This window comes from Miscanthus floridulus, chromosome 4 (assembly GCF_019320115.1).
Source record: "Miscanthus floridulus cultivar M001 chromosome 4, ASM1932011v1, whole genome shotgun sequence".
Classification (NCBI taxonomy): domain Eukaryota; kingdom Viridiplantae; phylum Streptophyta; class Magnoliopsida; order Poales; family Poaceae; genus Miscanthus; species Miscanthus floridulus.
In genome coordinates, this window is record NC_089583.1 from 98,204,179 (window position 1) to 98,220,961 (window position 16,783).

The 16,783-nt window shown below is 46.3% G+C and overlaps 2 pseudogenes; one reads left to right on the forward strand and one right to left on the reverse strand.

The window, feature by feature from the left end:
- The window catches only part of LOC136548888 (receptor-like serine/threonine-protein kinase SD1-8), a 115,420-nt pseudogene that overhangs the window by 29,892 nt on the left and 68,745 nt on the right, over window positions 1–16,783 (forward strand).
- On the reverse strand, window positions 7,873–11,000 carry LOC136550106 (G-type lectin S-receptor-like serine/threonine-protein kinase At1g61440; annotated as a pseudogene).

The following is a 16,783-nucleotide window of genomic DNA, read 5'->3' on the forward strand; positions in this document are numbered from 1 at the left end:
GGGCATTGAAAATCCCCATATCTGTCGCCCTTGACTATAGGAGCAGGTGAGGGACTACATTTGTGCATACTGAATTTCTTTAAGATTCTTTCTATGTATGCCTTTTGTGACAGTCCTAATACCCCTTTACTTCTATCTCGGTGAATCTCGATCCCTAGAACGAATGAGGCTTCACCAAGATCTTTCATATCAAATTTTGAGGACAAAAACTTCTTTGTCTCTAGTAGTAGACTGACATCACTACTAGCAAGTAAGATGTCGTCCACATACAAGACAAGGAAGATAGACTTTCTATTGTCGAAATATGGCCTAAATTCTTAACTAGTCTTTCTATTCCTCCCTCGAAATATGGCCTAAATGACAGTGCCATAATTTTGACAATGCATCGTGAGCTCCCTTTCGTTTTTTGTTTACATCCATAGACGAGGATACATTCATATTGTCGCACGCAACGTTCACATCATCATATACAACATTCACATCATCACGTAGTGATAACAAATAAAGCTCATTTTGTAAGATAGCAAGACCAACACATGCATTATTAAATGTTATCTTACATTTGCCAATTCCAAAATGGCAATCATATTCATCATTGTCCAAACATGAAACACTAATCAAATTCCTCTGTAATGAGGGAACATAAAGAACATCTCTAAGTATAAGTTTGAAATCATCAGCAAGCTCTAGAGAAAGATCGCCAACGGCTTCAACTTCTGCTCGGACTCCATTTGCAACTTTAACATGTCTTTCGCTTCTTTGCGTAGTCCTCGTCGAACGGAATCCCTGTAAAGAATTAACAACATGAACAGTTGCACCTGAGTCAATCCACCAAGTAGATTTTGAATACTGTACATACAGGGATTTATTTATGAACGTAATAATGTTCTCACCTTTCTTTGCCATGATCATCTTTAAGTAATCGGGACAATCTTTCTTATAATGTCCCGTCTTTTTATAATAGAGACACCGGTCTTTCTCTACTGTGAACTTGTTCTGCTAAGGCTGATGCAGCATGGGACCCTTTCCCTTTGACTTTGAGGAGGAGTTAGTATTATTATTCTTTTTCTTATTGTCTTTCAAATAATTGATAGAGCCACCATTAGTAGCTTTCATTCTCTCCTCCTCTTGCACACACATAGCCATGAGCCTCTTCATGTCCCACTTCTTAGGCTGTATGTTGTAGTTGACAACAAAAATGTCAAACTCTTTTGGTAAGGAAGCAAAAATCAGATGGATAAGGAACTCTTCCTTGAGAGCTAGATCCATTGGTTTTAGCTTGGATGCCAAATTGCTCATCCTTAGTATATGCGCTCTTATGCCACCATTACCTGAGTATCTCTCTGTCACCAGCTGCTTTATTAGCTGGGTAACATATGTCTTTGAAGAGCCAGTGAACTAACTCTTTATTCTTTCGAGGTACTTAGTGACCGTGTCACACTTTGGGATTGAGCCCATAATTGTAGGTTCAATCGTGTTCTTTATCACAACCAAATATTTTTTGTTGGCAGTGACCCACTTCCTATGTTTAAGGTCATAGGACATTCTTTGGGATGCAAAATCCCTCTCTTTGGTTGCCCAAGCGGCATCAGCCTCGTTTGTCTCCCTCATTGGTGCCACAGGCTCTGTGGGACACGGTGTGGTGACTACCTAGTCCACCTCAGCCAAGATGAAGGCCAGATCAATCTTTTTCTTCCACTCCATGTAGTTATCACCTTTGAGAGTGGGGATCTCTTTGATACAACCCATCAAGTTGTATCCGCCTGAAAACATAATTCATATAGTGTGAGAACATAAATAATGACAACAATTGTATGCCTTGATTCCAACATTGGTCAAAATTAAAACATACAACTGTTTATACATTAAATCTACATCACCGTTGGGCAAAAATAGAATTAATGCATGACAAAAAACTCATCATAATATTGCCATTAATCAACATTGGTCAGAATAATAACAATATTATAATCAATTAAAACATATCCATTTTCAAAATTAAATTCCCCCGTTGGTTCGAATTTAATAATAAAAATAACATCTTTAAATACGCAGCGGAAAAATAATCTCAATTTTGTGAATTTTACCCATAGGAAAATTCTCTTTTCTATTTTCTTTAAGCCATTTATCCATTTTCCAGGAAATAAACATTTACTGGAAAAAGAAAAAACAAAAAACTGATTCAATTCATCACTGTTCATTCGACCCAGCCGAGAATTCAGCCCGGCCTGCCTCTCTTCCACGCGCGCTGCCTGCACCCAGGCCGCAACCTGGGCCTAGGCCAACAAAGCCACGTGGCCGCGCTGATCCGACGGCCGTCCACGCGCGTCGCATGATCAAAACGCCGACCGCAGCGACAGCGGCAACCGAGCGAGTCGAGCGGGCGAAATGGCGATGAGAGTGAGCAGAGAGCCCCGACGCCGTTGCTGGCCTCCTCGCCGGCATGCGCGCTCCCCAACGGGCGAGCGCACCGCAGTCGAGCGGCCTGGCCACGGCGCCTCTTTGGCCAGAGCCTGGCGAGTAGCGCCCTCGGCTCGGCATTCTTTTCCCCACGCGCTGGCGAAGCAGTAGCGCTGCGCAGCGGTGAGGTAGGCCACCCCTTCCCCTTCTTCCCCTTCAGATTTGTTTCTATGTCAGTGCTCGGATTCAACCGATTTGGGATGGGGATCAAAGTTAGGGTTAGGGTTTCATTGTTTATCTTCCCCGTGAAGTCTTTTACGGGTTTAGGGTTCGGCTCTTATGTTCTTAAGGCCGAAACCATCTTATTTTTCTCCTTTCCTTAACCTAGTTAGGGTTAGGGTTCAACCGAACCCTCTGTTCTTGTTAGACCGGCACTGGATCTAACCTTCTACTTCATTTTCTAATCGGTTTACCTGTTCTAGATCTAAAAACCCCAGAAACCGATGGCTCTGGTACCATTGTTAACGTTGTAGGATCACTAGGATCATAGATCTAGCCAGTAGAGTGATTCTATATGGGATAAAGGACGTAGTTCATCCTAATACATGTAGAACAAGAGAGATAGAGAGGGAAGGGAGAAGGTGTTGAACCTGACACCGTAGAGGGGGATGGTTCAGAGGACGCCATCACATTCGTTGGTGTAGTCTGCGCCGCGTTGTAGCGATGGTCGGTGAAGAGGGTGATGAAGACGTTGACGTCGATTGAGCGAGCGGCGCGGCTGGTGGCTTCCCGTCACTGGTTGCGCCCCACTCTGATCGGATTAGGGTTTAGGTGTCGGTGGGGAGCTCGGCTTAGGTCAACCTCGTGATAAGAGCCGCCGGCCCCCACCTCTTTTTATAGCGTAGTGTGACTGGGCCCTCCAGCCATGGTGGGCTAGGTGCCCTCGATCAGGGCATGAATCAAAGGCCCAACTAGGTCGTTGGGTCCAGTTAGGATTAGAGATCAATCAAACACCCCAAAGCCCCCACCTTAGCCGGATCTGGCCGAGGGCCCAAGCTTCACGCCTCCACAACCATAACCAAGCGGTGGTGCCAGATCTGGCCGTGGAAGGACCGGAGCCACCGGATCCGAGCGCCGGTCGTCGGAGCATGCACCACCACCGCCAAGAAAAAGTCACCGAGGAGAGGAGAGAAGGATGGAGGGAAGAGGGCCCCGCCGCCACCTTCCTCACAGGCGCGTGGCCTCCAGCAGCACGCTCCGGCAGCGGCAAGGAGGCACGAAGAGGGAGGGTGGAGGTGCTAGAGTTGGCGACATCGCCGCTCGTGTTGCCTAGACGGGACGACGTGGGGGCCAGGGGCATTTCCTTTTCCTGGCTCCTGATAATCTGCTAAAAGGGGAAATCAATTTCTAGTCTAGATGTCTTTTTAATTTCGAAAGAAATCCATAGCGGTCACAAGTTTCACATGTGTGGTTTTGGGATTTGAACTCATAACTTCTTCCCTCACATGAGCCTCTCCTACCACTCTTGCACAATCACTTATGACCAAGTGAATGATCTTATCCTTTTATATTAACCTTAACGAATCTTATATTAGACGACTTGTGGCTGTGGGTTCTCGTCCTAGGTCCAAATGAAAGTAATACGCGACTTGCGACTAGGAGCGCCGCCACCGCCGCCGTCGCTCCTCCCCGCCTCCACCATCGTTGGTCCCCTTCCTCCCCCCACGGCGATCGCTGGAGGCTAGAGGAAGTGAGGATCCATCGTTTTTAATAACTTTTTCCAGTAGACTGAGTCCTTAGGGTTAGAGTCTCTCCATGCCAAGTTTCTTGGATTTGGAGATTTATCTCCTCCTCCTCTTCGATGACGGCGAGAGGGTAGGGTGGGATCGTTTTCTCCATGGCGGCTCTGTTGAAGATGGGGCGACAACTACGACGTCAGCATCCTCACTGGTATGATGACATTGATACTTTTATTTCTGGACGGCGACATCAAGGCGGAGATGGTATCGCCACCATGGAATAATTTTCTCCGGTCTCTTCCGTTTTGTTGTGGTTAGATCTGGCCATAATGAAGGACTAGGGAGAATAAGTTTTAGATCAGTCTTCCCCATTCTTTGTTGGCAGAAAGAAGAAGAAGGAAGACATCAGAAAGAAGAAGTTTCTCAACTGCGCCTACATGAATGTTGGCCGTCGTTTGTTGGGCAGCTGTTCTTAGGCCTTTTGCTTAGTGTTTGCCTGTGCGGTCATCCATACTGCTGAAGGGTCGAGATGGCGACTAGAGGGGGGGGGGTGAATAGTCTTTTCTAAAACTTAATTGCGTCGGCTAACCGATACAAATGCGGAATTAAGACTATCGGTCTAGCCAAGACTATACCCCACTATATATGTTCACTAGCACCTTGCAAAGATAACAATTAAGCAATAAAGGTGCCGGGCTAGCTAGAGCTCTCCTAAACAATTCTAGGAGCAAGGTTACACAAACCTATGCCACTAGTACTTTAAGTGACAAGGGAGCTCCTACACATGCTAGTAAGCAAAAGCACAAAGCTAACTAAGCTCACTAGCAATGCTCAATAACAAGGCGACCAATGCCTAATTAGAGAGCGCAAATACTTAGCTACACAAACTAAGCAATATGACTGACAAGGTTACTAAAACCAAATTAGTCACGCAAGGGAGCTACTTCTATGCTACACAAGCAAGAAGGTAATTAGCAAGCTACACAAGCTATCTAATTACAAGAGCAACTACACAAGCTTAATATGTATAAAAGTAATTGCAAGCTTGTGTAATGGGGATGCAAACCAACGGGAAGAACAAGGTTGACACGATGATTTTTCTCCCGAGGTTCACGTGTTTGCCAACACGCTAGTCCCCGTTGTGTCGACCGCTCACTTGGTGGTTCGGCGGCTAATTAACATCACCCGCTAAGCCCGCACGTCGGGCGCCGCAAGAACCTACCCCTTGAGTGAGGGTAGCTCAATGACACGCTTTACTAGAGTTGCTCTTCGCGGCTCCCGCGGGGCGAGCACAATGCCCCTCACAAGCACTTCTCCGGAGCGCCGCACAAGCTTCTTGCGCGCTTCGACGGAGACCACCACCAAGCCGTCTAGGAGGTGGCAACCTCCAAGAGTAACAAGCACCACCGGCTTGCAACTCAATCACCTAGTGCCACTCGATGCACCCTCACGATGCAATCGCACTAGAATCGCTCACTCACACAATCGGATGATCGCTATCAAGTATGTGTGTGATGGAGGGCTCCCAAGCACTCTCAAGCATGGACACAAAGTCCCCCAAGGTGCTCCACACCAGCCATGGCCGAAGGCCACTTCTATTTATAGCCCCAGGGGCTAAACTAGCCGTTACCCCTTCACTGGGCAACGGTCGGGCCGACCGGACGCTCCGGTCGTGTTGACCGGACGCTGGACCTCAGCGTCCGGTCGCCCACAGACGACCACGTGTCCCAGTTCCAACGGTCACTTGACCTGACCGGATGCAGCAGCACTCAACTGACCGGACGCTGAACCCCCAGCGTCCGGTCATTTCCAGTAAGCTCCCGAGCATGACCGGACGCGTCCGGTCGAACGCGATCGGACGCAGCCAGCGTCCGGTCACACTCCAGTGACTGCTATACTCCACGTCAGCGCGACCGGACGCAGCCTGCCAGCGTCCGGTGCATTCAGATCCAGCGTCCGATCAGGTGACCGACGCCAGCATCTTCTCCATTCTCTTCACCCTTGCTCAAGTGTGCTAACCACAAGAATTTGCATCCGGCACAATAGAAAATAGACATTCCATTTTCCCGAAAACGTCGAATGTGTAAGTGTGTTAGCATTTTCACCACCGCCTTTGTAAATGTGCCAACACCACCAAGTGTACATCACCATGTGTAAGTGTGTTAGCATTTTCACAATCATTTCCCAAAGGATGTTAGCCACTCAACTTGCCACGCCACTCGATCCTAGCGACAATGCAAAGTTAGATCACTCGAGTGGCACTAGATGATCGATATGCAAACAAGTTTGCCCCTCTTGATAGTACGGCCATCTATCCTAAACCCGGTCATAAACTTCTCTACACACCTATGACCGGTGAAATGAAATGCCCTAGGTTATACCTTTGCCTTGCGCATTCCATTCCATCTCCTCCAATGTTGATGCAACACATGCACCAGCACGATCAACAATGATATGATCCACTTCATATCATCACATGATCATATTGGTTCATTGATCTTGACTCTACTTGCTCTTCACCGTTGCCATCGTCCATCGGCGCCAAGTCTTGCTCAAGCTTCACCGCCACGCGGTCCATCACTCCAAAGCCTTCGACTTGCCCTTCACGCTTGCAACCGGTCCATCAAGCCAAGTCTTGTCTTGATCTTCTCCACCTTGATCACATGACTCAATGTCATGTCTCATGTGCATTTAAGCTCCTTCATCATCACATGTGTGAGCTTTGCAACATCTCCAAGCCATTTTCACCTTCATGGCATATGTTGCTCACACACATGTACCTGTGGACTAATCACCTGTGTATCTCACATAAACACAATTAGTCCACCTAAGTTGTCACTCAATTACCAAAACCAAACAAGGACCTTTCAACTGCAAAGTGTCATACATGTTTGGTTTTGAGATCTGGAGCTATTCACAACGTGGGTATAATTTAGATGAAAATTAGTTTCTAGACATTCGTGTAATCCAGAGTGCTGGTAACGTGTTGATATACCCAGCTATTATCTAATATAATTCTCTTTCTTCGTAAAAAATAACTCTTATATTAAATATTTAAGTCTATAAATAATTTCAAATGAAAATTTTGAACTATAAAATTTTAGATCTCACCGAACATTTAGCCACTTCAATTTACAAGGCGAAGCTAGATGATCATGTGAACATGGGTCACAGGGTGAGGCTAAAAGTCCGGTGAAATTATATTCTCGATTAGGAATTGTTGCAGTGAGACTTGTCGTACAAGCAATGACGTCAGAGTGCTTTGCTTAGTGGTTGACCCTGACAAAAATAATCAGGGCAACGTCATTTGTCACAGACAAGATTGATTGAGATTTTTTTCTTCACGAGCGTGTCCTTGTGACACATATTTCATTAAGCAGAAGCAGAGTTTGACCAGTTGCAACATCCCTAAGTAATTCATAGATTACTATGGAAGGATGGAAGCCAACACGACCCAAATAAACCTAACTTAAATTACATTATATGAAAGTTATGCAACCAATTAGACAGGTCCCAACAAGACTAGCAAGCCTCCTCGAACATACACTCGTAGAGCCTGATTGCTGGTTGCCTGCATTAGCATGCAAGAGTCTTCTCCAAACTTGCACAGTGCTCAAATCAGGCCCAATGTAACATTAGCTAGTACGCCAAATTTGATCGCATTAGCAATGCAAATTTACATAACCCGAGTGTTTCTTTATCAAATGATTGTCATATATGTGGAAAAAACGGCCTACCTTCCCTCTAAAGCTGAAAGAGTTACACTGTTCTTTGAGTTCCGAGTAGTGCCTCTTACCTGTTTTACTATGTTATTAGTATGCGCAAAATATGCAGGTTTGTTTGTAATGGCGAGTGTGCAATTTCCATTCTGCAAGATGAACACCACAGATGACATAAGTGGCCTATCGTTGGGGTTATCCTGCACACATAGAAGGCCTATGTGGATGCAAAGCAAAGCTTCAGCAGGTATGCAGCTCTCCATTATACTTGAGTCTATCAAATCCTTTGCCTGCCCTTTCTTCCAAAGATTCCATGCCTGGATATAAAACAACACAATAATTGAGGTTGTGGAATTTTATTATAAAGTTATTGCAAAATTCAGAAAAGCTTATATACTCACATATACTATAAGGTTTTCGAAGTCTATTGTGTGATCAGTTGAGCTTATCTTCACACCACTTATGATTTCCAACATCAACACACCAAAGCTATACACATCAGACTTGATAGAAAATATGCCTCTCATTGCAGATTCAGGAGCCATGCAGCCGCTGCAAATGTTTTACCACGAAGAATAATGGAGTAGGTGTTTTTCTGTGAATTAAGTTAACTTTGTGGTAATTTTAGAAAAAAAAACAACTCACTATGTTCCGACGACTCTCTTCGTGTTTGGGTCATGTTGGTTGTCACCAAACATCCTTGCCATACCAAAATCTGCTATCTTGGGTGGTTGGGTCTCATCTTTTCATCTAGCAAAACATTGCTTGCTTTGAGATCTCTGTGAATTATCCTCAGCCTTGAATCTTGATGGAGGTATAGAAGCCCTTTAGCAATTCCTTTGATTATGTTGAACCGTGTTGGCCAATCTAACTCTAACTTCCTTGTACTGCCTACAGATAAAGGCAACTATGTCCCATAAGTAGTGACCCATCGGTTATGTTGAACCCTGAAGCTGTAATGTGCTACTGTTAGATCATACTGAAAAGCAGAGTATCTAAGCTTTTGTTAGGCATGTACTACCAGAAGCTTTTCGTCTCCCTCGATGCAACAACTAATAAAGCTAACCAAATTTCTGTGCTGCAGTTTGGCAATTAAAACAACTTCATTTCTGAATTCCACTATCCCTTGTGCGGAATCCCTGCTGAGCCTTTTGATGGCAACTTCTCGGCCATCTAGCGTTGCCTTGTAAAATTGAAGTGAAAAATGAATTAAGACATTAATTTAGTGTTAGTGCGGTTATAGTTTTGCAGGGTGAAAATTAAATAAAATAGATAAGTACCTTGTAAACTTTGCCAAAACCTCCTTGTCCAATGATAAATGATCTGTCGAAGTTATTTGTCACAGCTGCGATATCTTGGAAGCTTACAGCTGGAAATACAAAGCCTTCAGTAGGATTTCTTTCACCAGAGTACTCTGAAGTATTCAGGTTTCCAAGGACTGACAGTAGGATTTCTTTCCCTCTTTTTGTTTTTTACCTGCTTCCAAAATGTCATGAATGTTTCTTTTTTTCTTATGTGACGGTAATAATGTAGAATAGTAGTGCAAAAACCAATTCCCCTGACCCCTCTGGTGAGTACAATACAATATACAAGCGTAGTGAACCATGCAAGGGAAGTGCCTGTGCCTGTGAGTATCAGAATGCCACTTAACAAAACTGCAGGAAGCACAATCTTTACAGCGCTGTTCTTTGGCCTTGTTACTGTGCAAAGTCATTGCAGTGAAAATTCTATGCATGAATAATGTAGCATAGATAACCAATGCAAGGATCAAATTAAGTTTACGTATATATAGAATTATAGACAGATGAGATGAATAGCACACCAGCATCGAAGCCTGCAGTCCGGATGTACAGCGTGTCACTGCCAACAGTGTCACCCACCCTCTCTGTGTCAATCAACTCCCCGGACCACACCAAGCACCTCATCGTGCTTCTGCTTCTCAAGTTGGCATAGGCGTACGCCACGCAGGAGCAGTTGTTTGTGCAGTCCTTGGCGCATTCCTCAGAGGTTCGGTTCTCGACGAGCACGAACTTGTCCGGCGGTTTTATCCCCGGCAACGCCACGAAACCGCCGTCGCCACACCGCAGAGCCTCCTTCCGCCGGCACGCCCTGGGAAAACCTGCCTCTGCTCCACTCTTCCAGGCTCGCCGGCTCGAAACCATCGAGGCACTTGCACGTCGGAGTCGTCGGGGCAGTCACCGTGCCGTCGCAGTAACCATACGGGCCACACTGGCCGTACAAGTCGCACTCGTTGGCCGGCCACTTGCCGACGATAGCCCAGTCCGACGATCCCCAGCTCTGCAGCTGCTATTCGCCGGAATAAGTCAACACGAACCTGGTGTGCCCGCTGCCGTCGGGGAGGCTGTAGGCTAAATACATCTCTTCCTCGGTTCTGACGATCGCCAGGGAAATCATGACGACGCTGGAGCTGGAGTTCACATGGAACTGGCCACTGATGGTCGCGTAGCCCGTCCACGGGGCGGTGCGCGCCATGGGACGCGTCCCGTTCCAGATGAAGGCCTGCATGAGCGTGCCCGGGTCCAGGCCGAAGGTGAAGCTCCCCGGCGAGGGGTCGTCAGCGCCTTTCCAAGAAACCAGGCGGTCGCCGTCTCGAGACCTGTACCTGACCCGGATCTTCATGCCGGGGAGGAACGTGTCGCCCGGGTGCTCGAAGCTCTGCCATGCGGTGATTCCGTTCGGAGATCGGATGACGAGGTTGCCGGTGTTGAGAAGCACCGCCGAGGCAGCTGAACCCGAGACACCGGTGACGTTGGTCGTCCAGAGAATTCGGCCGCTGGCGTCGGACAGAATGAGGTTGGAGGAATTGGTCAGGGTCAGCGCTGGTGGTGGTGCAGAGGTGCCGGTTGTGGCCGGGTTTCCTCTGTTGGCGACCAACACGGCGGTGAGCCTGGGGATGTCGTTGTACCATATGCCAAGGTACAGATTGGCAGGAGTGGAATCGGCGAGGGAGAAGAAGCCCAGCGCGAAGACGCCGCCGTCTGATATGATGGTGGTGCCGGGAACGAGCGGCTTGCCCAGGACCAGCCGGTCGTCGGAAACACTCTGCGGCAGCAGAACAAGGAGGAGGACACTGGCGTAGATGATGGCGGACCAATCCATGGGTGAGTCGAATTCTGAAACGCTTATGCTTGATAGCCTGATACTAGCTTGTTGTTGGGCAGGGATCAGGTAGGCCACTGATATTACTTGATTAGCGGGCGATTGATTGGAGCCTGTACCCTCCATCCTTAAAAAAAAAGTACACATCACGTTTGTCAACCAAGTATATACAAAAGAGATACTACTATTTATAATATGAAATAGATATCATTATATTAATCATACGATATGTTTATTTACTATTCAAAATATTTAAATGTTGATACTTTTGTAGACGGCAACCTGACTGTAGAGATACCTTGACAGCAGATACCTGATCAATGAAGCAACATGCGTGGACACAAATAAAAACTTTTGTAGATGGCAACCTGATTACACGGCACTTGGACGATGTCAAGGAACAAATTATGAAAAGAGTGGGTAGATAAATATATGCATTGAACGACGAGGAATAATCCATCTTATACTCCTCTAGATTCATTAGTATGATGCATTCAAATATTTCAAATACTCCCAGAGCCTAACGGTGCCGATGAAAACAAAAGATTCTGACCGGTATCAGTTCAAGGACTGAAATCAGTGGAGGCCATGATGATGATAAACCAATTTTTAATGTCTTCATATGCTTGTGCATTTTTTATAATTTTGAACTATTATGGACAAGTTTGGCTTAACAACGCTAAAAGAACTTATAATTTAGAGCAAACGGAGTATTTTTTTTTAAATGTTGTGCTAGGTTTGAAAAAAAGATTGTGGCGTCATGGTTCTAAGGCATACGATAACATAACTAGGTCAAAGGAGTCAAGCCACGGAGCCTACTAGAGAGGATGCGAGATGAAGTAAAGCTACGGGCCCCTTCCCTTCTCCAGCCGATGCTCGCGCCAGTGCCGAGGGGAGGTCCCCCCTCCCCCCCAAGAGTAGTAGTGGTGGTGTTTGAGAGTGGTTCAGATGAGCGCCTTCTTCTCCCTAACCAAGAGCCTTTTGGTCTGCGACACTGTCGTCCTGGTGTTCCTCTTCAGCTGCGTCGTCATCCATGGTTCCGACGAAAGTGAGAGCTTCAGTAAAATAAAGTTTATGTTGCGTCTCGTCCCAGATCCAGTCCTCTTCGGTTGGTGACCGGTCTTCACCACGGGCAGCGTCATGCCGGTTGTTCCCGTAGCCATCTCGGGCGATTCCGCTTGGGATCTTGCCGCTTATGCTACGTGCATGGCCACCACGATGCCACCTTCAGCACTTGCCCATGGAGATCGACTGGATCTAAAATCTTCCCCTCCGCCAGTTCTAGCGGAGTCAAACTTCGTCAGGCACTGGCTCTAAGAATGTCGATGAGTCGATCTATCATCCTCTGACGACAGCTTCAGTTTTATCTTCGGTTCGTCGAACAAGTCCATCAACGATGTCAACTTCAACCACTGTAAACTTTTGCTTAGTGAGGTCCTTCCATCCTGGTTCCATGCGTCTGTGACGCATCTGGTAACCCCCACCGGCAACTTGCAGGATGATGATGTCGGTGAATTTGCCGGACACGGCGATGTCGGTGAAATCTGCACTCTTTCCGGGTTATTTGGACTACATGTCCCTGGATGCTGTGATTGTCAAGACACGTGGAGGCAAACGTGGGGGAGGTGCTTGCGTCCGATTGGGCGGACTGCCGTGCGGGAATAATTTTAAGTAGCGCACGCAGGTTAGCCATAGTGTTAGCCATAGTGTAGGGACTACCTTACCCATGTCGCATGTAATGACTTTCAACAAACTAAAAAAGGTTATAACTCTCATCCAAATTAAATTTTAATTACACCATCAGGTTTCTTCCAATAAATCCTTCAAAATAAGATCCCACATGAATATATTTAGATAAAAAAATTAATGAACATTTATCTTATGAAGATAGAACATTTTCTATTACTGAGGAGAGACGATGTTCTAGGTTCAAAGAATAATGTTCCGTCTTAGTAAGAAGAATTATCTCAATTTAGGTTAATAAAATTGGTATTATAATATACATAAAATAAATACATAACATAAATGAAAAATAATGAAATCTAGAGCAAAGCATAAGGAAAAAACACGTAATAGAGAAAATTTTAAAAGAATATCACATGAATACTTTTTAAACGTCCTAAAAATATACTATAGAACATCACATGTATACTAAGTGAATATCACTAAATACACCATAGAAGATCACAAAAAACATAATCGAACAACACATGTATACTGCATAAACATCGCAGAATACATCATAGAACATCATTATATACTACGTGAACATCACATATACACTACGTGAACATCACAAAATACGTCATAGAAAATCACATCTATACCACGTGAACATATAAAAACATCATAGAACATCACATTTATAACACGTGAACATCACAAAAAATATCATAGAACACCACATGTATACTACATGAACATCACACAAAAAATCACATAACATGACATTATATACCACATGAACATCTTGTCAAGGTTATAACCACGGATGTCTCAAGGCACCGATTATCTAGAGGGCCATATAGCCCACAATATATCAGCTTGCAAAGGCCCGAACGACCGAGGCCCAACTGAGCCAAGTGAACCAGGCCGACCGCCAAGGTCGGGGTTAGCCACGACCTCTCCCTTCATCAGACTTAGCCACATGACGCGCTAGAGACTCACGACCTCCCCACCGTCACGACCCCTGGGAGGAATGGAAAGAGGTCAAGCCCAGCCAAACGTGCTCGCTCTAGCAAAAGTAAGCACATTACTCGGACTCCGCAAGGACCTAGGGGACAACGGTCACATCAGTCCAGTCAGATGCCATCCCTGCGCCACGCTATGCAGACAAGACAACACCACAAGGCAGTGACAACCAGTACGGCGATCCACCGTCCAAATACGGTTCGATAGGACGCATGTACGATTCTACCCACCATGGGATGGGATCCATGACGAAGGCCTTAACTTAGAGGCCATCCAACCTGACGGGAGCCATGTAACACCCTAGGTGTTAAGCATCACTAAAACTTGAGCATGTCATCATCTTGCATGTAAAGCATTCATGGTAGCTAATCATGCCTTGCATTCACTAAAAAATAATATTTATTTGCTAGTAATGCAATGCATGAGTGTTGTATTGTGTTTCAAACCAAAAATCCTTTTAAGGTACCGTGTGACCTTCTAATTTTGAATTTCACCAAAATACTTGGAATTATGCCCTAATAAACTTTGAGGTGCAAAGTGAGTGCCTTACACTAGTGTCAAGTATGGAGCATGAATTCAAGTCAAACCAATTAAAATTTGAACCTCAAAATTGAAATTAGAATTGAAAACCAACACAGACAATTCTGCCTAATTCCTGGAATTTGGTTTTGAATTCAATTTTGAAGGGTTCTTTAAAATGGATTTCATAAATAAAAATTTTCAAACATGAGTATCATTTCTTAGTATAAAGTTTGTAATACAAGATGGTACTATTGATTGAAAGGGTTGCTGGTTAATTAATCAAATAAAAATTTTCAAACATGAGTATCATTTGTTAGTATAAAATTTGTACTACAAGATGGTACTATTGATTGAAAGGGTTGCTGGTTAATTAATCACTAATTACTTCTCTAAGTAAGTTAACCAAATCAATTTTCCAAACCCTAACTGTTTAAGTTCTAAAATCCAGAGATCAGTTTCAATCTCTCTATGTTCTTGGTCCTTGATCTTGCAAACAAGTGAGATTTAGATGTTGATACTTGAAGCATAGTTGAAGATCAAAGTATGGGGAATAACTTTTTATTTTAGGAGCTTTTCAAGTTTACATTTAGAATCTGGAGAAAAAGGAGGAAGAAGATTGAGCTTTAGGATGCTACAGTACTATGACGGGAGCAGTCAGTCTGCCTGCTCACCGCCGATGCCACCACCTTCCAACGTAGCCCCTACGCACGTGGACACACAGCTGTTGATGTGTCCGAGTTAAAGCAGCTGCTGGCGTTTCTCGTCGCTTCGCCCGTGCCGTTTTAAGCCGAGCCAAGCCGGCCGTCGTCTTCTTCCTTTCGCCTTCCCTGCTGCCGCCATCGAGCTCGCTCCCGTCAACGCAATTCACCTCCACCGCTGCGCTATCGCCCAATTTGCCACGCCCATAGCTTCGCCTCACCTTTGCGCTCTTGTTGAGCTAGCACACAGCACCTTGCTACGCCAGAGTTGGCCACGCGCCATCTTCTTCCTCTCGATCGTCCACAGCGCCACCGTGACCACCCCCATCGTGGCCAAGTTGTTCCAATGAGTCTCTCATCACACCGTTTCATGTCCTAGCCTCGCCGTGACGCCTTGTTGCTCATCGGCTCATCCTTTTCTCTGTTCATTCACAGGCTGCGTTGGAACATCGCCACCTTTGTCTGTTCGCATCAACGGAGCTACCGTCGTTGGGGACAGCATCGCCTGCTCCATCCTTGCTTCGACCGTCAGGGCACACAAGTCATGGTGAGCATCCTCATCGCGTAGAAGTCTTTAGTGAGGTCGATTAGGCTCGGGTTTGGCCAGAGCACCACTGCGTCGGTGTGCTCTGCTCTGTTGTGCCGCCATGGCCGTGGGCGAGCTCGTCCCAAATCCTAATTCGCCCAACCAACCCCTTGGGCGAGTTTGTTAGGTCGAGATGATCGTGTAGAGGTAACTTGAGTCACCAGAGTTGTCACCACCGATCATTGCCGCCTGGCCAGAAGCATCACCGTGCCGCTGGAATCACTGTCATGGGTGTCGCTATGCTCCTAGGGTTCAATCAAAGCTACTCTCAGCCAACTGAGAATTTGTACATAATGATCAATGAATCCTCCTTGCGCCCAAAGATCGCAACATGCCTCAATTTGCACACGTCAAAGCGACACTCTGACGATGCGTACGACCCTAAGTGACCCATGTCGATTGGCATGCACCAATCGACATGGTCCACTCATGGAGGCCACACCGCGGCATACCACGCACCGATGCTCACTAGAACAAAGATCGCCATGACCCAAAGAAAAGGGGACGACAAGAGGCGCGCTGCCGCCAGTTCTATCCTATGACACCTCAGTCATGAAAATGAAGTCGCACTGAGCTAAGCTTCACGGGTCGATCCCTAGGCAAGGTCATGTGACTTTGCCATTCAAACAATCGGATCATCGGCAAGCATGCGAAATAAAAGAAGCACAAAATACAAACTAAGAAAATTTATTTATTAATGGACCCTAGATACAACCTAAGGTCCATGGCCATAGCCACGGAGGATGTTCCCCACATTTATGTCAGCCACAACGGCAGCCATGTCAGCGACAAAGTCACCGACCAGCTCCGCCCACTCCTCCTGCCGAGCAAGGTCTGGGAACCCAGGCGCCACCTGACGGAAGTCCTAGCCGGTGCAGAGCTGTAGGGTGGCAAGGGCGACGCTAGCTCCCCGTTAGACTCCAGCCACCACTGTGCATTCACGACGAGAGGCCACCAGCTGCTCGTCCAACGCTGACAACAAGAAGATAGGGGGATCAGAGGAAGATTAGGAATGGCAAGCAATGAGCGAGATGATAAGACAAAGAAACACCCTTACCCACGATGCGGGTCTGGGCGTTGGTGGCCACCCCCCACGCGACGGCGGTCTCCCTCTTTGAGGCCTCAAGGGCTACCCTGTTGGCATCAAGGCAGTGCTCTAGCTGACTTGCTTCACAGGTGAAGTCAGAGTAGCGCTGGTGGGCCTCATCCGCCCCATGGATGAGCTCATGAAACTCATGATGATCATTCGAGGAAGACGACGACGAGCTCGACCCCCCTATGGGTGGGGTCACTGCATGAGCAGTGCTG